Genomic DNA, 26,327 nt, shown 5'->3' with positions numbered 1-26,327 from the left:
CATTGCAGTAGTCTAACCGAGAAGTAACAAAGGCATGGATTAATTTTTCTGCATCATTTTTGGACAGAAAGTTTCTGATTTTTGCAATGTTACGTAGATGGAAAAACGCTGTCCTTGAAACAGTCTTGATATGTTCGTCAAAAGAGAGATCAGGGTCCAGAGTAACGCCGAGGTCCTTCACAGTTTTATTTGAGACGACTGTACAACCATTAAGATTAATTGTCAGATTCAACAGAAGATCTCTTTGTTTCTTGGGACCTAGAAGAAGCATCTCTGTTTTGTCCGAGTTTAAAAGTAGAAAGTTTGCAGCCATCCACTTCCTTATGTCTGAAACACAGGCTTCTAGCGAGGGCAATTTTGGGGCTTCACCATGTTTAATTGAAATGTACAGCTGTGTGTCATCCGCATAACAGTGAAAGTTAACATTATGTTTCCGAATGACATCCCCAAGAGGTAAAATATATAGTGAAAACAATAGTGGTCCTAAAATGGAACCTTGAGGAACAACGAAATTTACAGTTGATTTGTCAGAGGACAAACCATTCACAGAGACAAACTGATATCTTTCCGACAGATAAGATCTAAACCAGGCCAGAATTTGTCCATGTAGACCAATCTGGGTTTCCAATCTCTCCAAAAGAATGTGGTGATCGATGGTATCAAAAGCAGCACTAAGATCTAGGAGCACAAGGACAGATGCAGAGCCTCAGTCTGATGCCATTAAAAGGTCATTTACCACCTTCACAAGTGCCGTCTCAGTGCTATGATGGGGTCTAAAACCAGACTGAAGCATTTCGTATCCATTGTTTGTCTTCAGAAAGGCAGTGAGTCGCTGCGCAACAGCCTTTTCTAAACATTTTGAGAGGAATGGAAGATTCGATATAGGCCGATAGTTTTTTATATTTTCTGGGTCATGGTTTGGCTTTTTCAAGAGAGGCTTTATTACTGCCACTTTTAGTGAGTTTGGTACATATCCGGTGGATAGAGAGCCGTTTATTATGTTCAACATAGGAGGGCCAAGCACAGGAAGCAGCTCTTTCAGTAGTTTAGTTGGAATAGGGTCCAGTATGCAGCTTGAAGGTTTAGAGGCCATGATTATTTTCATCATTGTGTCAAGAGATATACAGTAGTACTAAAACACTTGAGTGTCTCTCTTGATCCTAGGTCCTGGGAGAGTTGTGCATAGTCAGGACAACTGAGCTTTGAAGGAATACGCAGATTTAAAGAGGAGTTCGTAATTTGCTTTCTAATAATCATGACCTTTTCCTCAAAGAAGTTTACGAATTTATTACTGCTGAAGTGAAAGCCATCCTCTCTTGGGGAATGCTGCTTTTTAGTTAGCTTTGCGACAGTATCAAAACGGAATTTCGGATTGTTCTTATTTTCCTAAATTAAGTTGGAAAAATAGGATGATCGAGCAGCAGTAAGGGCTCTTCGATTCTGCACGGTACTGTCAAGCTAGTCGTAAGACTTCCAGTTTGGTGTGGCGCCATTTCCGTTCCAATTGTCTGGAAGCTTGCTTCAGAGCTCGGGTATTTTCTGTATACCAGGGAGCTAGTTTCTTATGATAAATGTTTTTAGTTTTTAGGGGTGCAACTGCATCTAGGGTATTGCGCAAGGTTAAATTGAGTTCCTCAGTTAGGTGGTTAACTGATTTTTGTCCTCTGGCGTCCTTGGGTAGCCAGAGGGAGTCTGGAAGGACATCAAGGAATCTTTGTGTTGTCTGTGAATTTATAGCATGACTTTTGATGTTCCTTGGTTGGGGTCTGAGCAGATTATTTGTTGCAATTGCAAACGTAATAAAATGGTGGTCCGATAGTCCAGGATTATGAAGAAAAACATTAAGATCCACAACATTTATTCCATGGGACAAAACTAGGTCCAGAGTATGACTGTGACAGTGAGTAGGTCCAGAGACATGTTGGACAAAACCCACTGAGTCGATGATGGCTCCGAAAGCCTTTTGGAGTGGGTCTGTGGACTTTTCCATGTGAATATTAAAGTCACCAAAGATTAGAATATTATCTGCTATGACTACATGGTCCGATAGGAATTCGGGGAACTCAATGAGGAATGCTGTATATGGCCCAGGAGGCCTGTAAACAGTAGCTATAAAAAGTGATTGAGTAGGCTGCATAGATTTCATGACTAGAAGCTCAAAAGACGAAAACGTCATTTTTTTTTTGTAAATTGAAATTTGCTATCGTAAATGTTAGCAACACCTCCGCCTTTGCAGGATGCACAGGGGATATGGTCACTAGTGTAGCCAGGAGGTGAGTCCTCATTTAAAACAGTAAATTCATCAGGCTTAAAAGCCATGTTTCAGTCAAGCCAATCACATGAAGATTATGATCAGTGATTAGTTCATTGACTATAATTGCCCTTGAAGTAAGGGATCTAACCTTAAGTAGCCCTATTTTGACATGTGAGGTATCATGATCTCTTTCAATAATGACAGGAATGGAGGATCTCTGCCCAGGAATGGAGGATCTCTACCTACCCTTCACCTGTCTTTAACCCCCTTTTTGATCCCTGTTTGGGTCAATAAACATCTGTGATTCTAGCTGTCTGCCTCTGGGTCTTATCCTGAGTTCTGATAGAAGGAGCGAAGGTGGGTATCATAACATGTCCAGCAATGTGATTGCAATGGTTTAGTGACCTCCCAAAATATTTTCATTCACTCTTCATTTACTATTTTTACAGCTTAAATAAAATTGTGTCATGCGACACAAGTACCCTCAATAAATCAATCAAATGTATTTATAAATCCCATTTAACACCAGCAGGTGTCACAAAGTGCTTATACAGATAAGCAGGTGTCACAACGTGCTTATACAGAAACTGAGCCTAAACCCCCAAAGAGCAAGCAATGCAGATGTAGAAGCACGGTGGCTAGCAGAAACTCCCTAGAAAGGCAGGAACCTAGGAAGAGAGAGAGAGGGAGGGTCGAAAAAAGCAGGTTCGGGGCAAGGTAGCACGTCCGGTGAACAGGTCAGGGTTCTATAGCTGTAGACAGGACAGCAGAAACTGGATCAGCAGCACAATCAGTTGGACTGGGGATGGGGACAGCTAGAAGTCATCAGGCCAGGTAGTCCTGAGGCATGACCCTAGGGCTCAGGTCCTCTGGGAGGGGAGAAAGAAAGAGAGATGGGAGACTTAGAGGGAAATGACCTAAGATCACACAGGACAACAGATAAGACAGGAGAATTACACCAGATATGACAGATTGACCCTAGGCGCCCAACACATAGACCATTGCAGCCTAGATACTGGAGACGAGAGAGGTGTTAGGAGACATTGTGGCCCCGTCCAAATTTACCCCCGACAGGGCCGACCAGGTAGGATATAACACCACCCACTTTGCCAAAGCAAAAAGTAATCTATTTTATTCTCCAAAGATTGCACGTTTGCTAGCAGAATGGAAGGAAGTGGAGATTTATTCGATCGCTTACAAATTTTCAGAAGGCAGCCTGTCCTCTGGCCCCTTTTTCTCTGCTTCCTCTTCACTCAAATCATGGGGATCTGGGCCTGTTTCTGAGAAAGCAGTATATAACTTGCGTTGGGCTCGTCAGACTTGTTAAAGGAAAAAAAGGATTATGCCAGTCCGTTGTGAGTAATCGCAGTCCTGATGTCCAGAAGTTATTTTCGGTCATAAGAGATGGTAGCGGCAACATTATGTACAAAATAAGTCAAAAAATAAGTTACAAACAACGCCTTCTTCTCTAGTGCCATTGTTATCCTGCAATGCCCTAGAAGATAGGAACATCTTTGAGACGAGTACAATGGCTCCATTGAAGGACAACCATATCAAGATCCTGCAATCGGCGAAACACAAAGGCCACAATAATTGCTACTAAACATGGCTTCATTCATTTTTTAATCAGACAGCAGGCTCAATCAACCAATGACGTAGAGTCATTGGTTGAACTCTCCCGGGACAAAAATGCCGGGAGAGTTCAAAGTTTCCTTTAAGAAAAAAAAAAAGCCTTCCTGTTTCTATCATTCAGGGATCCCCTTACAATGTGCTGGCCGGCGTACCTTGGGAGGACGGGAGCGTGATGGTGTTTTCTTGTTTTACAAAGTAAGCATGAGAAATAGGAATGACTGTAAACGTTGACGTATCTACTGTACACAAGTTGGGCAATGTTTGTTCATTGTCTGCACAGTAACGTGTATTTACATGACTTTGAAACTAAGTTACGAGCATTATGAAACACTTTCCAGACACTGGCTCTTGCCATAACTTATTTGACAGATAAATATCAGCTAGATTGGATAGCCAGCTTCAGCTATCACCAAGCTATGCTAGCTGGCTTCTGTAAGCGCAGGCTTTAGCCTACACATAGAACGGAATTACACATAGAACGGAATTAGCTGAGGGGAGAAGTCCTCAACTTCAAAATGTTGTTCTCTCCATAGCAAAGCCAGCTTAGCTTACCTTGCTGTACTCACTTCTGCCCCTGTCTGTTGTGATTGAATGGCAAAGACACACCCAAGAAACATCCACATCAAACCACACCGCCAAGACAACTCTCATTTGCCTTCTGTCAGGGCAGCTAGCATTTTTTAAAGAGCAATGATGAAAAGTTAGGCCTAATCAGAAAGTGCAGTTGAGCTTTAAATGCCTGAACTTAACGTCAAAAGTTGAAAGAAATCTCTCATCTCTTATTCAGGCTGGGTGGATGTGCCTTAAGATACACATGCACACACATGCAAAACACACACACGCACAAACACACACAAACACCCACACGGCGCTGTGCCTAGAGATATGCGTTTTGCTGAGCCACGGCAGTGTGCTTAATTTCCAACCAGTTTTTAGCTGATCATTAGGTTTTATTAAAGCACCTCAGTTCATTATATAAAATCCTATCCGTTGGCTGGAATAAAAGCCTCCACAAATCAAAAGCCAAGGTTCTCTAATATCCTTTGACAGTGCACAGGGGTTGTTGAACAAACAAGATTGGAATACTGTCCCTACAACTCTATTTTGTCAACACAAATTGATAAATACCAGATATATACTGAACAAAACTATAAACACAACATGCAACAATTGAAAATGTTTACTGAGTTACAATTCATATACGGAAATCAGTCAATTGAAATAAATGAATTAGGTCCTAAACTATGGATTCCACATGACTGGGAATACAGATACGCATTTGTTGGTCACAAATACCTTTTAAAAAAAGGTAGGGGCGTGGATCAGAAAACAAATCATTATCTTTTGTCTCCTGCAGCGCGACACATCTCTTTCGCACAGAGTTGATCATGCTGTTGATTGTGGCCTGTGGAATGTTGTCCCACTTCTCTTCAATGGCTGTGGGAAGTTGCTGGATATTGGAGGGAACTGGAACATGCACGTTGATCCAGAGCATCCCAAACATGATCAATGGGTGACATGTCTGGTGAGTATGCAGGCCATGGAAGAACTTGGACATTTTTTGCTTCCAGGAATTGTGTACAGATCCTTGCGACATGGGGCTGGGCATTATCATTCTGAAACATGAGGTGATGTACTGCCAAATTCTCTAAAACAACGTTGGAGGAGGCTTATGGTAGAGATATTTAATTATCTGGCAACAGCTCTAGTGGATATTCCTGCAGTCGGCATGCCAATTGCACGCTCCCTCAAAACTTGAAACATCTTTGGCATTGTGCTTTGTGACAAAACTACACATTTTTAGAGTGGCCTGTTGTTGTCCCCAGCACAAGGGCTACCTTTCTAATGATCATGCTGTTTAATTAGCTTCTTGATATGCCACACCTGTCAGTTGAATGGATAATCTTGGCAAAGGAGAAATGCTCACTAACAGGGATGTAAACAAATGTGTGCACAACATTTGAACGAAATAAGCTTTTTGTGCATCTGGAACATTTTATTTCAGCTCATGAATCATGGGACCAACACTTTACATGTTGCGTTTAAATGTTTGTTCAGTCTAAATACCTATCCCAATCAGTGTGTATCACAACAAGAAATAGCTCTTTATTTATAGCCCAAGAAATACATTTATATTCTACTACTCAAGAGATCGTCCATTTGCTCCTGGCCTACTTGGCACCAGTCCATTGTTTAGCCTCAACCTGGGGAAAAGTTCGTACTGAGTCTGCTTCCCTGCCCCACGGGCCGATCGGAATTCAGCCCGAGTCCCTAACCAAGCCCCCTACAGCACTGTCCTGTGTATCCACAAACAAACGCAACCACACACACCAATGGGACCACCCTGTCACACACACACTTCTTTAATATTTAATCAAGAACAACAGAGAAGCAAATCACATCAGTTGCAAACGCATGCTAGATCATATTGTCTGATCCAATACCATGCTCCTGCATTGCTATCAATTACAACTTTGACACCCGACTAATTCGTTTTTGAGGCTGGATTGGTAATTTGATTTCGGCCTCACTCACTTGATTTCCCTTACCCATTAATTTAATTTGCACGGGCCCATCAGCGGATGGAGCACATGTTGAGTCACCAGTGTCCCTCTGCTCGTCTTGGCCTGGCCTTATTAATGCCGCTAGGAGCCAAGAGCAACCCAGCCTCAAACTATCACACTCAGAGTGTTGCTAACCCAGCCCAGCTCTGCTCTCTCTAACTCTCTCTCTCTCTATCATCTCAGTGTGACTATCCCTGGGGTTGGCTTCTCAATTCACCTCATCTGACCTTATCTACATCTAATTTGTGTACGTGCTTATGCATATCAAGTCAGCCTCAGTGCCACTGTCATTGTTTGTGTAGCTAGTTTGTGGTGACTAGCTATAGCCATGCTTACTTACTGTATTGTCAACTTATATAGGATGTATAGTGTAACGGCTTTCTTCCTGGGAAGGAGAGGAGGACCAAAACGCAGCATGGTTGAAGTTCATGGTTCTTTAATAAGAGACACTTAACAAGAGCAAACTACAAAACAATAAACGTGGCAAAACCGAAACAGCCCTATCTTTTTTTAATATATTTTTTTATAAAAAATAATTTATTACCTTCAATACCATTCATTCTTTACAACTCATAATTTTCATACATACTCCAATAATGGTATTTTAATTTAATTTAACTAAACAAAAAGCCATGTACGCCGGCCTAAGGAGACGCACTGGAGACCAGATGCGTAGAGCCGGCTTCATGGCACCTGGCTCGATGCCCACTCTAGCCCGGCCGATACGAGGAGCTGGTATGTACTGCACCGGGCTATGCACCCGCACTGGGGACACCGTGCGCTCCACAGCATAACACAAACCCCAAACAAAACCTCAGGGGAGCATCTTCCCTCCCCGTCACCCTACAAACTACCTTTCCCTATCTCCCTGTCCCTAATCTATCCCCTTACAAATCTAAATGACACCCAGCCCTAAACCCCCCTTCCACCTCTCCCGAGCAGCATGCTGCCCCCACTTCCTCTCCTCCCTCTTCATCCTCCCCCTCAAATCTCCTTCCACCCTCCTCACTATCCCTTCCACCCCCCAATCTCTCCCTGTCTTCACCATGTTCTGCCTGGCTTCCTACAGCCCCCGTTTAAAGAGACTCATGAGAAGCCAGAGCAGAAACCTGTCCCTATCCGTCCCTCTCGCTCTCCCTACACCTCTCTCTAACCTGGCCCACGTCAATACAAAATCCCCCCTTACCAAACCTAACAACACCAGTGCCATAGCCCATACTACTCCAGCAAAGGCACAGTCCCAAAAGACATGGCGCACAGTCTCCTCCCTGCCACAAGAGGATCTTGGACAGGTGGGGATTGCACCAAACTATACATGATGGAACGTACCGGCAAGCACTTATGGAGGCTCAACCAATTCAGGTCCTTGAGCCTGTTGTCCAGACCCCGCGCCTGCACTCCCTCCCAGACCACTTCTGAGATGCACACTACAGGCGCCGGACTCCCTGCCTTTCTGACCTCCTCGTACAGGTGCCTGTGATCTAAACCGGGCGACTTCAACCTCAGGGTGTGCAAGCAGCCAATTGACCGCATGACCAAAGTGCCACGGCAGCTGTTCGGCCCGAGGACCCGTGTTAGACCACACCATTACGTGTTAGACCACACCATTACGCTTCTCGCCTGATACGAGAAGAACACCCGCAGGAGGTAACCGGACGGGTGTATCACTGGATGAGCAAGTTCCGTTAACAAGAAAGAAACAAAAATTGCATCCAGCTTGAGGGGGAAATGTGGTACCCCCCCTACCTCCCTCCCCGATGGGACAGAGCATGCGTGCCCTGGCGACCCACTCGCACCTGCCACTCCACATGAACTGAAACACAAGCCTCACTAGAGGCCTCCTCAGACAAGCCGGCAATGGGTAGATGTACGCCAAGACGGCAACACATCCACCTTTAGGACCAGGACTTTGCCCATAAAAGACAAATACCTAGCCTTCCACATTGCTAGCTTCCTCTGTACCACTGCGATACGCATGTTCCAGTTTAGCGTCGCTGAGCTGGAGGTCTCAAAATGGACCCCGAGAATCCTCAGGGCCCCCTCACAGAGAGATAACCCCCAGGGCACATCCATTCTACTGCGCCATCTTCCGAAAAACTTGACGGAAGACTTTGCATGGTTCAGAACCACTCCCGACGCTCGGGTGAAATCCCCAAAGATGGCAAGGGACCTTGTCAGGCACGAGTCCTTGCACAGCAGCAAGGAAGTGTCGTCGGCGTACTGCGTCATCTTAACACGCAGCCCACCACTTCCAGGGATCAACAAGCCTTCCACCCCTGTGTCTGCCCTAATGGCAGCCCCCAGAGGCTCCATGTACAGAACGAAGAGGAGAGCCGAGAGTGGGTACCCCTGCCTGACCCCAGACGAGAGGTCAAAAACATCACCCAAGTGACTATTTACACTAACTCGGCACCCCGCTCCGACATATAATGTACGAATCCATCGTATGAACTTCTCCCCAAATCCTAATCGACCTAACACTCTGCATAAAAAGGATCTATTCACACGATCAAAGGCTTTCGCCTGATCTAGCGCTGCTACCATTAAAGGCAGTCCTCTATCTTCAACCCAAGCGATGGAGTCCCTTATTAACTGTAGGTTCCATCTAATAGAGCGGCCCTCTACCCCGCACGTCTGATCCTCATGGACGACGTAGGGAAGGGCTGTGCGCAACCGGTCTGCTAAAACCTTTGCAAGTAGCTTGTAAATCTACACACAGCATGGTCAACGGCCTCCAGTTGCCAAGGTCTGTTACTTACCCCTTCTTATATAAAAGTGACAGCACACCAACAGCCATTGATCCCCCCGGGACCCCCGTCTCAAGGATGGCCTTCAAGACTTCGAGGACCACTGGTCCAAGTATACTCCAAAACTTGAGATAAAACTCAGCCGGCAGCCCATCCATCCCAGGCACATTCCCTTTTCCCATCCTCCTAAGAGCGCTCTCAACCTCTTCTAGTGAGATCTGGCCCTCCATCACTTCTCTAATGTCCTCCGGCAACCGCCTGGACAAGTGTTCTAAAAACACATTTCCCTGCTCTACATCTATTTCCCTTTCCTTAAATAAACCTTGGAAATGATCAGTTGTCACCCTGACCGTATCCTCTGGTTCTCTAACTATACTACCATTTTCTTCCCTAACGCCATGCATTACCTTCCTACTCTGTCTGGCCCTAACCGACTAAAAGAACATAGCAGAACAAGTCTCATTGTGTTCTAGAAAGCCACTCTGCGCACGCTCCAGGAAAGCTCGAGCCTTCCGCTCCTGCAACTCCCTGAGCTGCGCCTTTAGGGTTGCGGATCTCTCTCAGTCAAACGACCCGCCGAGGTTGCCTGCCTCGTACTCGAGTTCAATTAACCTTTGGATACGATCCACCTCCCTCCTCTCCTCCCTTTTTTTCCTCTTGCAATACCCTATTATAAAAGCCCTAATCCTCACCTTAACTAATTCCCACCACTCTAACACCCCCTCGCACATGGACCGGAGGCCTTCAAGCCTCCAAAAGAAACCAAAAAACCCGTCAACAAAAGCCTGCTCCTCCAGCACATCCCGATCTAACTTCCAGTACCCCCCTACCAAAGAGGCAGACTGGCGACCCCACCTGCAGGAGCACCCCGTCGTGATCCGAAAAGAAAACAGGCAACAGCCGCCCAGACAATTTACCCAAAGACCTGGGTACAAAAATATAGTCGAGCCTCCGCTCAACCCCCCTGGAGTTGCGCCATGTAGGACCGGCCATTTTCGGAGTAGTGTGCAGACCACCATCAACCAGACCATGGCAAGCCATTAGCCCGGTGATGGCGCCTGCACTGCTATCCCCCCCTATTCCTAAATCTGTATTAAAATCCCCCCTATCACTAATTTCCTATTTGTGACACACAGGGGCGTCAGACAGTCTACCATCTCTCTCCTGTCTGCCACCACCTGTGGCCCATACACCACCACTAATCTAAATTTACAATCCCTTATCGTAACATCCACCCCTATAACCCCCCCCTGCATCACCACAAAAGAACCCTCCACTTTTACCTCCCTGTGCCCACACAAAATCCCTACCCCCGATGAGTGCACCCCCCCAATACCCCAAACCGACTCCCCCTTGTCCCACTCCCTCTTAAACCCACTAACATCCCCTCCATCCCTCAGGTGAACCTCCTGTAAAAAAAATTAAATAAATCAAACCCCACACCCTCCAAATAACTAAAAACCGCCCTCCTCTTAACAAAATCCCTTAAACCCCTTACATTTAAACTAACAAAATTAAAATTAGACCCCATGAAAGAATAAAATAAAAACATGTAATACACTCAAATACTAAACCCAGACAGAAAAAAACAAAAACAGGAGACTCCCCCGATGCTCCCCTGCTCCATATCTACCGGTGAGAACACCATCCGTACTCCCGACGTCTCTTCCTCCATCTCGCCAACCCAGGATGCAGGAATAGTGTTTGGCTCCGGGGTGCACCCTGGGTCTACTTCCACACTCCTCCCCCTCCCCAGCGCTGCAACTGGTTTGGAAAAAAATAGGGGAGGCTGAGTCCCCAAACAAAAAACTCCCCAACTCCTCCTGTACCCAGTCCTGGGTCTTGTTAGGTGTGTCCCCACCCAACAGAAGTTGAGGGCCTGGGGAAACCAGCAGCAACCCAGAGGTTTCTCCCACCCCCATCGCTCTCTTGGCCATCCCCTCTCTCTCACTGTCGGCCAATCGCACCCTCCTCTTCACTCTCTTCTTTGGTGATGGCGGCAGTGGAGAGATACCACCCTCCCCCCCGCCAGCTCCTCCACCATACCCCTCATCTCTTCCACCAGGGCACTTTCCCCCCACTCCACTTGCTCTTCCACCGTCTCCTTCTCCACCACCCCTCCCTCGCTTTCTTCTCTCTCATGATCCTCCACTCGGTTGCCTTCTTCCGCCGCTTTTCCTGGTTCTCCTACTCCCGTGCCTTCCGTTTCCTTCTCTCTTCCATCCGCCGCTTCTTGCTCCTCCTCCTTCCTTGCGGCTTTCCCCTCTGGACCTGTACTCTGGTCATGAGGCGTGCTTCCTTCCCCTCCTCTTCTTCCCCCATCCCCCGCTCCTGCTCCCCCCCAGCCGCAGACGCGTATGACCTCTGACGAGCCGGGCACCCTCGCCACAGGTGTGCTGACAAGCCACACCCGTGGCACGCCTTAGGCTTGTCACAATCCTTCGAAGATGTGGCCGTAGGCCATACAGCGCCTGCAAAATGGGGGCTGACGTGCATAAAACAATGTCCCCCTGTCAGCCCCTAGGGAGAACATAGCAGGAGGATGGAGGTAGCCACCATGTCCCTTTGGGTCCTCCCTGAGGAGGGCCTGGAAGCCTCTCCTCCCATTCCAAAACCCAAGGGAATCTTTGAGGTGCCTTGCTGAGGAGATGTTATCCATGTATCTCCCCAGAAAGGCCCTCACCTCTTCGTCCTTAACGTATGGGTTGTAAATGTTGACAGTTACAACCCTAAAGTTGTTCCTCGCCAGGCTTGTTATTTCATAGTGGCTCATCGGCCTCTCACCTCCCACTTCTCTTGCCCTTCTCAGGATATCATCATGTTTCTCCTCTGTATTTAGTGCCACATCGTATGCTCCCTCCAACGAGTTGCCTTGGAAGAAAAACACGTCCTTCACCGTCAGCTTTAGAATCCCCATCAATATAGTCCTTCCAAAAGTTTCCCGTCCTAAAGGCTCCAACTCCTTTTCCTTCCAAGCAAACCGAATCGTGTTGGCCAGCCCAATCCCAGGGACCGACCGTGTTGATGGATTTTGCACCATCTCCGCAAGGAGAATGGCGCACCCGGCTCACGTTCTCTTCTCTTCCAAAACAAGGAAAAAAGAAAAACCAAAGGGACTGAGCCTATCTGGTGCAAACTAACACAGAGACAGGAACAATCACCCACAAAACCCAACACAAAACAGGCTACCTAAATATGGTTCCCAATCAGAGACAATGACTAACACCTGCCTCTGACTGAGAACCATATCAGCCCAAACATAGAAATAGACAAACCAGACACACAACATAGAATGCCCACCCAGCTCACGTCCTGACCAACACTAAAACAAGGAAAACACAAAAGAACTATGGTCAGAACGTGACAGTATAGGATGATGTTGTGTTCTTCAACTAAATGTTAAAGTTAGGTTTGGGGGAGAGTAAACTCATCCTGAATCTGTGCCTCTTAGTTATTTATGGATGACTTCAGGAGCTGTCAATTTTTCAGCAAAGGAATTTTGGTGCGGGTGTGTTATGACACATCAAAGCGTGTGTGAAAGTATGAGTGCGTATGTATGTGTGTGTGCACGTGTGCCTGTGCGCGTGTGTGTAATATGGCCCGGGGAGGCATGTTTAGTGAAAACAGCAGGCAGTAAGATAATTAGAGTTAGTTAATAGGTCTGGTCTATTTATAAAAACAATGATCAAGCACACATATACTGTCATTAATGTAAGATGAGTCTATCTGAGACTTAACTGCAAGTGTTGAAGGACTTTAAACCCTGCCCATATTAGTAGAAATCTGCATGACAATCAAGCTACAAAGCCCTTATAACATATGAACAACAATATAATTTATTAAAAATGATTTGAAAAAAAGTATTATTTACAACTCAATAACTCCCCATTTAAAGTAATACACATCTCTTCAATATTAATGACACATAACATGATGAATGTCATGTAAGAAGAAAGGAGTGCTATTGCAATTTTTATGAGGATACATGTCTGGAACAACGTTAAATCCCAAGAGGAATCTTCCCACTGCTACTAACACTGGTGTTGGAAGCATGTCCCATGTCCTAATTCTAAAACAGGCAGAGAGGTCATTTGAGAGTCTCCTCTGTATTTCATCATGATCCGTGTAGTGAATCTCATTTCCTTTCCATATGGCTTGTTAGCGGCAAAGAGTGACTGATAAAGGAAATCCAAACAATGATGAGGTTTTAGTCTCGCTTGGATGGCTAGCGTAATGTCACTTGTCTGTGTGTGTGTAGGGGGGGGGGGGGTATTCTGTCTTTGTTAGAACTACTGTCATCCCTGTGTCCACACTGTCAGTAGCGTTAACTGTCACAGCCTTTAAAGTCTACAAAGCATTTGGTGTTAAGTGGTGCATGTCAGCACAATTATTGAGGAGGTATTTAACTATTCAAACACATATTGAGCCTCATCTTGACACAGAAGAGTTATAAACGGTCCCCTGAGGGCAGAGATTACATTTAGATTAAACAGGTAAACATTGACATTTTCACCATGCGGGAGATCATTATGCAGATGTTACATATGAAATCCCATTCATTACCTAAAATACCCATCACTATATTTGCATTCTGTACAACAGGAATAACTAAAAGTACCATTTCAAAAGTGCTTCTTGGGGTTTTCCTCTCCTGTAAAATGTTACATAGTAGGCTAATATACCAAATACAAATCAAATGGTATTGGTCACAAACACATATTTAGCAGATGTTATTGCGGGTGTAGCTAAATGCTTGTGTTCCTTGCTCCAACAGTGCAGTAATATCTAACAATTCACAACAATACAAATCTAAAAGTAAAAGAATGGAATTAAGAAATATATACATATTAGGACGAGCAATGTAGGAGTGGCATTGACTAAAATACAGTAGAACGGAATACAGTATATACATATGAAATGAGTAAAGCAGTATGTAAACATGATTAAAGTGACTAGTGTTCCATTATTCAAGTGACCAGTGATTCCATTTCTATGTACTGTATATAGGGCAGCAGCCTCTAAGGTGCAGTAACCAGGTGGTAGCTGGCTAGTGATAGCAAAGGAGTAATACAGAGGGGTACAGGATGGGTGGAGACAGTGATGGTAATAACTCAGTCATGGCTTGTGCATCAATACACCCTGGAAGTCTATAATGCCTCTTCATAAATTAAATTGGAGGAAAGTGCATTTGTTTGTCATAATAAGAAGAGATAATTAATGTAATCGATTCACATCCGTAAGAACCCCAACTTTGAAAAATCACATTACTTTTATCACATTTAAAAAGTTGAAGTTAGTTTCTGGGAGCCGTAACATAGTTAGGGTTTGACTGCGGAGAGACTGGGAGATGGAGAGAGGGCTGGCTCTGTTTTGTGATTGATGAGTGCTCACTGGGCAGACTATTAAAAACACTGCAGCTCTCATATTCTTCCTACAATGGCAATAAACACATCCACAGCACTGAAACCAAAATGACTCATTTAGGGAACGAAAATGTTTGGATGTGTGCGTTTGTGTGTAGGTATGTTTAATACAACTCTAGAGAAATCGAACGTATCAGCATGTACACAGTTAGATGTGCTGCACACACAAAACACGCACACATTTCCATTAAAAACATTCAAGATTCTATTTGTTTATGTACAGGGATGCTGTTATTTGACCTCTGGTAATCAACAAGGCCTTGAAACGAGGACAACAATTAATAATGCTTTTCATATTAAACATTTCACATCAAATTCACGTCTAAGCAATTTTAAATACACACTCTCTGGGACTTTGTTAATTATGTGTCATTATGCAGGCGTGTATCAATCTGAAGGTATTACATGGGATTTGAATGAAGGAACATTGAAAGAGGTGGTGGCGACAATAGACTGGGTTTCAATAGGAACCTCTTCAGAGACGACGGTGGTGGAGGAGACAATAGACTGGATTTCAATAGGAATCTCTTCAGAGACAACGGAGCAAATTTGTGAAAAATACCTCTTCATTCTCCAATCAGAGAGAAGGGGAGAAAGAGAGAGAGAGAGAGAGAGAGAGAGAGAGAGAGAGATGATGACGATATAGATGTATGATGCTATTAGCAGAGCAGACAGGATTTACCTGCAGATTGTGTAGGATGAGCTTAATCGCCCAGTAATGAGGACTAAGTGCTGCTCTGTGTTGAGGAACAATATTCAGCTGTGGACAGTAATAAAGTCAGCATAATTGGCTAAAAGGCTCATTTTCACATAATGCTTTCTGCACGTGTTGTTTTGTCCTCTAGTCAGATTTGTTTGTACCTAAATATCATTCATAAGCTGCTAAGGGACTGTAAGTTATTAACACTGGTGTAAGCGTAAAAATACTTTGAAGTACTACTTAAGTAGTTTTCTGGTGTATCTGTAAAGGGCCCTGCCTTTTTTACGGGACACTCCCTGATGGCTTGCAAAAAAATATCGGGGAAACGATCATTTTCAAATTTATTCGATTTTATTCCATTATATTGTTGTTAAATCATTATTATATAGGCTAAATCTATGGATAGTAGCCTATAATTGTCTGCCAAACAGGCCCTACCTCTTATTTCTTAAATAAGAAGAAATAGGCTTTAACGTAAAGCCTTCTTGCTGTAAAGTCAATTTAAAATGAAAAGAAGTTTAAATGATTTAGGCTTTCTCAAATTAGCCTACTTTCCACACCCATGCGCTGTCCATCTCCAATGGATTGTCTCCCTCTTAAACTGAACATGATATCAATAGCCAGTGCGCACAGATACTGTATATAGAATTTTTTGGACAAATCAAAAATACACAGCTAAGCCATTGGTTAGGAAGCACACAAATGTTTCCATCAGCAAGAGCAGGCCAGGCAGGGTACATGATCTGGATATTTTTTACTTGTATTATACTTAACCTTTATTTAACTAGGCAAGTCATTTAAGAACAAATTCCTATTTACAATGACGGCCTACCCTGTCCAAATCCTAACCCGGACAAAGCTGGGCCAATTGTGCGCCACCTTATGGGACTCCCAATCACGACCGGTGATACGGCCCAGGATTGAACCAAATCACATCAAATCAAACTTGATTTGCCACATGCGCCGAATACAACAAGTGTAGACTTTACTGTGAAATGCTTACTTACAAGCCTTTAACCAACAGTGCAGTTCAAGAAGAAGAAAATATTTTCCAAGTAGGCTAAAATAGAAAGTAATAATAAAGAGTAACAATAAGAATAACAATAACAAGGCTATATACAGGGGGCACTGAGTCAGTGTGCACTGGTAAAGGCTAGTTGAGGTAATCTGTACATGTAGGTGGGGACAAAGTGACAATGCATAGGTAACAAACAAACAGCGAGTAGCAGCAGTGTACAAGAGGGGGTGGTGTCAATGTAAATTCTCCGGTGGCGATTTTCATGAAATGTTCAGCAGTCTAATGGCTTGGGGGTAGAAGCTGTTGAGAAGCCTTTTGGTCCAAGACTTGGCGTTCCGCTACCGCTCGGACAATTTTATGGGCTTTCCTCTGAAGCTTGGCCCCAGTGATGTACTGGGCCGTGCGCACTACCCTCTGTAGCGCCTTACTGTAAGATGCCGAGCAGTTGCCATACCAGGCGGTGATGCAACCATGCTCTCGATGGTGCAGCTGTAGAACCTTTTGAGGATCTGGGGGCCCATGACAAATCTTTTCAGTCTCCTGAGGGGGAAAATATTTTGTCGTTCCCACTTCATGACTGTCTTGGTATGTTTGGACCATGATAGTTCGTTGGTGATGTGGACACACCAAGGAACTTGAAACTATCGACCCGCTCCACTACAGCCTCGTCAATGTTAATGGGGGCCTTTCGGCCCTCCTTTTCCTGTAGTCCACGATCAGCTCCTTTGTCGTGCTCACATTGAGGGTGAGGTTGTTGTCCTGGCACCACACTGCCAGTTCTCTGATATCCTCCCCCCTAGGCTGATCGTTGTCGGGGATCCTTGTTTTTTGAAGTAGGAGTTGAGCAGGGTCTGTTTTGTTTACCTCTGAATCAGAAGACTGACTATACCGGCACACTTTACAGTGAAAAATCAAGGGTTATGACACATTTTTTAATTGTTGTGTCGTCAGAAAACTTAATGATGGTGTTGGAGTCGTGTTTGGCCACGCAGTTGTGGGTGAACAGGGAGTACAGAAGAGGACTAAGAACACACCCCTGAGGGGCCCCAGTTTTAAGGATCAGCGTGGCAGACGTATTGTTGCCTACTCTTACCACCTGGGGCCGGCCCGTCAGGAAGTCCAGGATCCAGTTGCAGAGGGAGGTGTTTAGTCCCAGAGTCCTTAGCTTAGTGATGAGCTTTGTAGTTGATGCTGTAGTTGATGAACAGCATTCTCATGTAGGTGTTCCTTTTGTCCAAGTGAGAAAGGGCGGTGTGGAGTGCGATTGAGATTGCGTAATCTGTGGATCTGTTGGGGCGGTATGCGAATTGGAATGGGTCTAGGGTGTCCGGGAGGATGCTGTTGATGTGAGCCATGACCAGTATTTCAAAGCACTTCATGGCTACCAACGTGAGTGCCACGGGGCGGTAATCTTTTAGGCAGGTTACCTTCACTTCCTTGGGCACAGGGACTATGGTGGTCTGCCTGAAACATGTAGTTACTACAGACTCTTGAAAATGTCAGTGAAGACACTTGCCAGTTGATCCGCCCATGCTCTGAGTACATGTCCTGGTAATCCATCTGGCCCAGCGGATTTGTGAATGTTGACCTGTTTAAAGGTTTTGTTCGCATTAGCTACCGAGAGCGTTATCACACAGTCATCCAGAACAGCTGGTGATCTCGTGCATGCTTCAGTGTTGCTTGCCTCGAAGCGAGCATAAATGTTATGCACTTGAGTGAGGACCCAAAAGCGGTTGAACAAAAACAGAGTCCTTTAATGTAAAAACACAGGGAAGACATAGATCCTCTTCAGATGTAGAAAATGGCAAAATAGACAACCCGCAGAGAGGGCGACAAATGAAACAAAAAGTCCTTCTGATAATTACAAAAGAGTCCCCTTCTTAGCAGCAGAGGAGAATAGCTGGTTTAGAGTCCCCTTCTTAGCAGCAGAGGAGAATAGCTGGGTTAGCGGCAACAGACTGCTGGTCTCTCTGGGTAGGCGCGGGTCGTAGAGGACAGAGGTACCTGATCACACGTAGCATCAGATGAACAGGCAGATTCCGACAGGACGGGACAAGGGTGAAGCAAACGAGACGATAGTTTGGTTCTGGCATGAGAAACTCAAACGAGAATCTGACAAAGAAAGAAGCAGGAACAGAGAGAGAAATAGAGACCTAATCAGAGGGAAAAGGGAACAGGTGGGAAAAGGGTGAACGAGGTAGTTAGAGAAGATGAGGAACAGCTGGGGGGAGGAGAGAAAGAGAAGGTAACCTAATACGACCAGCAGAGGGAGACGGAGTGAAGAGAAAGAACAGGAACAAGACATAATATGACAATACATGACAATAAAAGGCATTTAGCTCGTCTGGTAGGCTTGCGTCACTGGGCTGCTTGCATCTGGGTTTCCCTTTGTAGTCCGTAGTAGTTTTCAAGCCCTGCCACATCCGACGAGCGTCAGAGCCGGTGTAGTAGGATTCAATCTTAATCCTGTAATGATGCTTTGCTTGTTTGATGGTTCGTCTGAGGGCATGGCGGGATTAATTTAAGTGTCCAGATAAGTCTCCCACTCCTTGAAAGTGGCAGCTGATGTTGCCTATAATCCATGGCTTCTGTTTGAGATATGTACTTACAGTCACTGCGGGGACAAAGTTATTGATGCACTTATTTATGAAGCCAATGACTGAGGTGGTGTATTCCTCAATGCCATTGGATGAATCCCAGAACATTCTCCAGTCTGTGCTAGCAAAACAGTCCTGTAGTGTAGCATCCGCATCATCTGACCAGTTCCGTATTGAGCGAGTCACTGGGACTTCCTGCTTTAGTTTTTGCTTGTAAGCAGGAATCAGGAGGATAGAATTGTGGTCAGATTTGCCAAATGGAGGGCGGGGGAGAGCTTTGTATGTGTTTCTGTGTGTGGAGTAAAGGCTGTCTAGGATAATTTTTTCCGTGGTTGCACATGTGACATGCTGGTAAAAATTTGGTAAAACTGATTTAATTTGCCTGCATTAAAGTCCCCGGCCACTAGGAGCGCCACTTCTGGGTTAGGATTTTCTTCTTTGCTCATGGCCTTATATAGTTAGTTGAGAATGGTCTTAGAGCCAGCTTCACTATGTGGTGGTAAATAGACGGCTATGAATAATACACATGAAAACTCTCTTGGTAGATAGTTTGGTCAACAACTTATCATAAGGTGCTCTACCTCAGGCGAGCAATACCTCAACACTTATTTAATATCAATATTAGACATTGCACACCAGCTGTTATTGACAAAAATACACACAGCCCCACCTCTCATCTTACCAGAGGTAGCGTCTCTGTTCTGCCGGTGCATGGAAAATCCCGCCAGCTCTATATTGTCCGTTTCTTCGTTCAGTCACATCTCGGTGAAACAGGATGTTACAGTTTTTAATGTCCCGTTGGTAGGATAATCTTAATCGTAAGTCAGCAATTTTATTTTCTAGCAATTGCACGTTAGCAAGGAGAATGGAAGGCACTGAGAGTTTACTCGCTCGTCTCCTGCTTCTCAGAAGGATCCCCGATCTGCGTCCCCTTTTCCAACATCTTTTCTTCAAGCAAAAGGAGTGGATCTGGGTTCCAGGTTCCAGTGAAAGCAGGATATCCTTCTCGTCGGACTCGTTAAAGGAAAAAGTTTATTCCAGTCCGTGGTGAGTAATCGCTTTCCTGAAGTTATTTTCGGTCATAAGAGACAGTAACAGCAACATCACGTATACAATAAGTTAAAATATATGCTACACAAAACACCCCAAATATGCACAATTGGTTGGAGAATGTAAAACGTCAGCCATGGTCTTCAGCGCCATCTTTTTCAGGGTCTGTAATAACGCCTCTAGCACTGAGATGCAGTGCATTAGACCACTGCGTGAACTGCAGAGAATCAGGGATGAGGGGCAGTATCGGGGACACATCAAGATATGATAAGCAAGTTATTCTACAACAATGAGCAATATTGAAATGCAATCGATTACAAATTGCATGACCCTCCACTAGACTAAATAAAATAAATACTAAACCCTCTCCCTGACTGAAATTGAAAAACATGGTCCTCCCCCATTTTTCTTCGGGTCCCAGTTCAGAAAATGTTAAATGGTCACTAAGTGAATAGAAAACACAGAGAATACAGTGCATTTGGTAAGTATTCAGACCCCTTGACCTTTTCCACGTTTTGTTAAGTTGCAGCCTTATTCAAAAATTGATCAACAAAAAAATCCTCATCAATCTACACAGAATATCCCATAATGACAAAGCAAAAACAGGTTTTTAGAAATCTTTGCATATTTATTAAAAATTAAAAATTCAATATCACATTTACATAAGTATTCAGAACCTTTACTCAGTACTTCGTTGATGCACCTTTGGCAGCGATTACAGCCTTGAGCATTCATTGGTATGACGCTACAAGCTTGGCACACCTGTATTTGGGTAATTTCTCCCATTCTTCTCTGCAGATCCTCTCAAGCTCTGTCAGGTTGGATGGGGACCGTCGCTGGGTTCAAGTCCCGACTCTGGCTGGGCCACTCAACGACTTTCAGAGACTTGTCCCGAAGCCACTACTGTGTTGTCTTGGCTGTGTGCTTAGGGTCATTGTCCTGTTGGAATGTAAATATTTTCCCCAGTCTGAGGTCCTGAGGGCTCTGGAGCAGGTTTTCATCAATAATCTCTCTGTACATTTCTCTGTTTATCTTTCCCTCGATCCTGACTAGTCCCCAGTCCCTACGGCTGAAAAAGATCCCCACATCATGATGCTTCCACCACCATGATTCACCGTAGGGATGGTGCCAGGTTTCCTCCAGACGTGACCCTTGGCATTCAGGCCAAAGAGTTCAATCTGGTTTCAACAGTCCAGAAACTCTTGTTTCTCATGGTCTGAGAGTCGTTTAGGTGCTGTCATGTGCCTTTTACTGTGGAGTGGCTTCCATCTGGCCACGCTACCATAAAGGCCTGATTGGTGGAGTGCTGCAGAGATGGTTGTCCTTCTGGAAGGTTCTCCCATCTCCACAGAGGAACTCTGGAGCTCTGTCAGAGTGACCATCAGGTTCTTGATCATCTCCCTGACTAAGGCCCTTCTCCCCAGATTGCTCAGTTTGGCCGGGCGGTCAGCTCTAGGAAGAGTCTTTTGTGGTTCCAAACATCTTCCATTTAAGAGTTATTGAGACCACTGTGTTCTTGGGGACCTTCAATGCTGCAGACTTTTTTTGGTACACTTCCCCAGATCTGTGCTTCGACATAATCCTGTCCAAGAGCTCTACTGACAATTCCATGCTTGTTTTTTCTCTGACATGCACTGTCAACTGTGGGACCTTATATAGACGTGTGTGCCTTTCCAAATCATGTCCAATCGATTAAATTTACCACAGGTGGACTCCAATCAAGTTGTAGAAACATCTCAAGGATGAGATGAGGACACAGGATGCACCTGAGCTCAATTTCAAATCTCTTAGCAAAGGGTCTGAATACTAATGTAAATAAATTGTATTTATTTCTAATATGTTTGCAAGATTTTCTGAAAACCTGTTTTCACTTTAAGGCTGTAACATAACAAATGTGGAAAAAGTCAAGGGGTCTGAATACTTTCCGAATGCACTATAGGTCCCCTTTCTTCTCTTCATCTTCTTCCTCCCTCTTTCTCTCTTTCTCTCTCATTCACCTCCTGCTCAGTCCCATCAGCCTGGTCTCGTAGACTAGACATAACATAGTAAATGTAAATCCGAGACACTCAAATTAGTATGATATGTTATATTTGGTATTGTTACTTAAGGCAAAAACTAAAAGAGGGTAGTTGGTTGGTTGCATGTTTGACCACCCTGTGTTCGAATCTCATCGTGGACAACGTTGGCATTTTAGCTAATTAGCAACTTTGCAACCACTTACTACTTTTTTAGCTACTTTGCAACTACTTAGCATGTTAGCTAACCATTCCCGTAACCCTAACCTTCATCCTTTAACCTGGCTTCTAACCCTAAACTTAACCCTAACTTTAACCCCTAACCCCTAGCCTAGGTAACGGTCGCCACCAGCTGACATTAGCATTAGCAACCTAGCTAATGTTAGCCACAACAAATTGAAATTGTACGAATTGCAATTGTTAACAGATCATACGAATAGTAATTTGTAACATACCATACATCCACAAGTTAATGCATACCATACAAAACTCTAAAATTATATTTGGAGAACAGCTAAGACAAGCAAAAATTACCCCAGCCATTATCACATTGGTTAATGCATTTTAATTATCCTCAGTTGATCTACAAACACATAGCCTCTTAGCTATACAGTAAGCAGCTACACATGAATTTAGCACTGGGATTGAAAACAATAATTTAACACATACCGAAGGGTCTGTTAACAGAAATTTGTTTTTATAACTTTTGCTTTACAGAACCATTTTGTTGTGGTTTTACAGCAAATTTACAGCATTTATATGTGTTTTGTCATGTTGTGGGGATTTTTTGTGTGCATTTTTAAAGCTAATTACCTGAAATTCTACACATTGTGCCACGACTTAGGCCAGGTTAATACGATATCTGTGAGAGTGACTAACAAAATCAATGGGGGCCCCCTGGAGGTCAGGGCCTCTGGACGCAAGAGGACAGTGGTTAAACATGCAAATAGCCTACCAATAAGCAAGTTATTTTTTTAATTTATTAAGGTAAGCAGGGTTAATTAAAATATAACAAGCCAGTCATATGATTAACTTTAGTCTAGGCTAGATAGAGCTTTCTAGCTAGCTAAATAGGAAAAAGCTAGGCTACATTAATTAGCCACTTTACAAGCTAGCTACATAACTCTTACATATAAACATTATGTTTCATTGTGGAATATGGCAAATAGAGCCTGGCATTGGCAATGAGCTAATTGTTACTTTTATTTCAGTATTTCAGTGTGGAATCATGAAGCCATTGGAAGACACTTGCTTACCTCTGTTGAATGCAGACGATGGGCGGTGGGCTGACTTAGATGAGGTATGTATCTCAATCATTTCTAGCAAATGATGTATAATAAATCCTGGTGATTCAATAGCCTAGTTAATCATTACATGACTTTTAACACATTATCTCGGTTTTGCTAAGTCTGTCAGGAACCCAACTATCGGAGGCAGCGATCTCTCTTTCGGCTGCTGCTGACAACAAGTGCTGTAAGTTGTTCTTCTACATCATAATAATTATGTATACTGTATTTCTGATAAAGGTTCAACGGTATTACTGATAAATGGTACCGGAGCATCGGCTCTCGGACCAACAGGCTCCGAGACAGCTTCTACCCCTAACCATAAGACTGCTAAATATCCTGTTAAAAAGACTTTGTGGGGGGGGGTACTTTACTTTACTTTACTACTTTACTATTTTTGACAACTTATATTTTTTATTTTATTACATTCCTAAAATAAATATTTTACTTTTTACTCCATACATTTTCCCTGACAAGCCAAAGTACTCGTTGAATGCTTAACAGGACAGGAAAATTGTGAAATTCACACACTTATCAAGAGAACACGTGGTCATCCCTACTGGCTACGGTCTGGCGGACTCATTAACACAAGTGCGTCTTTTGTAAATAATGTCTGAGTGTTGGAATGTGTCCCTGGCTACCCGTCATTTTTTAAAACAAGAAAATGGTGCCATCTGCTTTGCTTAATATAAGGAATTTGAAATTATGTATACTTTTACCTCTACATTTGATACTTAAGTATATTTTAGCAAATAAATGTACTTTTGATTATTAAGTAAATTTAATACAAAATACTTTTAGACTTTTACTCAAGTCTTATTTTACTGGGTGACTTTCATTTTTACTTGAGTAACTTTCTATTAATGTCACGCCCTGATCTGTTTCACCTGTCCTTGTGCTTGACTCCACTCTCTCCAGGTGTCACCCATCTTCTCCACTTATCCTCTGGGTATTTATCCCTGTGTTCTCTGTCTGTCTGTGAAGGTTTGTCTTGTTTGTTCAAGCCTACCAGTGTTTTATGTCTCAGCTCCTGCTTTTTCCAGTCTCTCATTTCTCATCCTCCTGGTTTTGACCCCTGCCTGTCCTGACCCTGTACCCACCCTCCTGACCACTCTGTCTGTTCCTGACCCTGAGCCTGCCTGCCGTCCTGTACCTTTGCCTCTACTCTGGATTATCAACCCCTGCCTGCCTTGACTTGTCATTTGCCTGCCCCTGTTGTTACAATAAACATTGTTACTTCACACAGTCTGCACTTGGGTCTTACATTGACTCCTGATAATTAAGGTATCTATACTTTTACTCAAGTATCACAATTTGGTACTTTTTCCCCCACTGCGCACTACCCTCTATAGCACCATATGGTCATATGCCGAGCAGTTGCCATATCAGGTGGTGATGCAACCGATCAGGATACTCTCGATGGTGCAACTCTCGATGGTGCAGCATGGGGACCCATGCCAAATCTTTTCGGTCTCCTGAGGGGAAAATGGTGTTGTCGTGCCCTTTTCATAACTGTCTTGGTGTGTTTGGACCATGATAGTTCGTTGGTAATGGGGACACCATGTAAGGGTCGACGCTGGTAGAGACAAGAAGCAGGTCAGGGAGTGAACATTTAATGGCAACGGACATGGAACAGGACAGGAGAGCGTCTGGACGTGAACACGTAACATTAATGCAGACACAGGGAACAAAAGGGGGAGCAGACAGTTATAGACAGAAAAGGAGGGGCAATCAACAAAGGGAAGGAGTCCAGGTGAATCCAATTAACGCTGCTGCGTGTAATGACGGTGACAGGTGTGCGTACTGAAGGGCAGCCTGGCGCCAGCGAGCGCCAGAGAGGGAGTGTGGGAGCAGGCGTGACATGCCAAGGAACGTGAAACTCTCGACCCGCTCCACTACAGCCACGTCGATGTTAATGGGGCCTGTTTGGCCCTCCTTTTCCTATAGTCAGCGATCAGCTCCTTTGTCTTGCTCACATTGTGGGAGAGGTTGTTGTCCTGGCACCCCACTGTCAGGTCTCTGACCTCCTCTCTATAACCTGTCTCATCAATGTCGGTGATCAAGCCTGCCACTGTTGTCTCGTCAGCAAACTTAATGATGGTGTTGGAATTGTGAATTTCTAAATAAATCACAGACAGTGTCACCAGCAAAGCACCCCCACACCATCACACCTCCTCCTCCATGCTTCACGGTGGGAACCACAAATGCAGAGATCATCCGATCACCTATTCTGCATCTCACAAAGACACGGCGGTTGGAAACAAAAATCACAAATTTGGACTCATGAGACCAAAGGACAGATTTCATCGGTTAAATGTCCATTGCTCGTGTTTCTCGGCCCAAGCAAGTCTCTTATTCTTATTGGTGTCCTTTAATAGTGGTTTCTTTGCAGAAATTTGACCATGAAGGCCTGATTCACATAGACTCCTCTGAACAGTTGATGTTCAGATATTTCTGTTGATGTTCAGATTTCCCTGTTACTTGAACTCTGTGAAGCATTTATTGACTCTGTGGCTGCAGTTTCTGGGGCTGGTAACTCTAATTAACTTATCCTATGCAGCAGAGGTAACTCTTGTTCCTCATGAGAGCCAGTTTCATCATAGCCCTTTATGTTTTCTGCGACTGCACTTGAAGAAATGTTCTAAGTTCTTGACATTTTCTGGATTGACTGACCATCATGTCTTAAAGTAATGATGGACTGTCATTTCTCTTTGCTTATTTGAGCTGTTCTTGCCATAATATGGACTTGGTATTTTACCAAATAGGGCTATCTTCTGTACACCACCCCTTCCTTGTCAAAACACAACTGATTGGCTCGCACGCATTAAGAAGGAAATAAATTCCACAAATTAGCTTTTAACAATGCATTCCAAGTGACTACCTCGTGAAGCTGGTTGAGAGAAGGCCGAGAGTGTGCAAAGCTGTAATCAAGGTGAACGGTGGCTGCTTTGAAGAATCTCAAAAATAAAATATATTTTGATTTATTTAACACTTTTTTTTGTTTTTACATGATTCCATATGTGTAATTTCATAGTTTTGAT

This window comes from Oncorhynchus nerka, linkage group LG22 (assembly GCF_034236695.1).
Source record: "Oncorhynchus nerka isolate Pitt River linkage group LG22, Oner_Uvic_2.0, whole genome shotgun sequence".
NCBI classification, from domain to species: domain Eukaryota; kingdom Metazoa; phylum Chordata; class Actinopteri; order Salmoniformes; family Salmonidae; genus Oncorhynchus; species Oncorhynchus nerka.
This window is presented reverse-complemented; position numbering follows the sequence as displayed.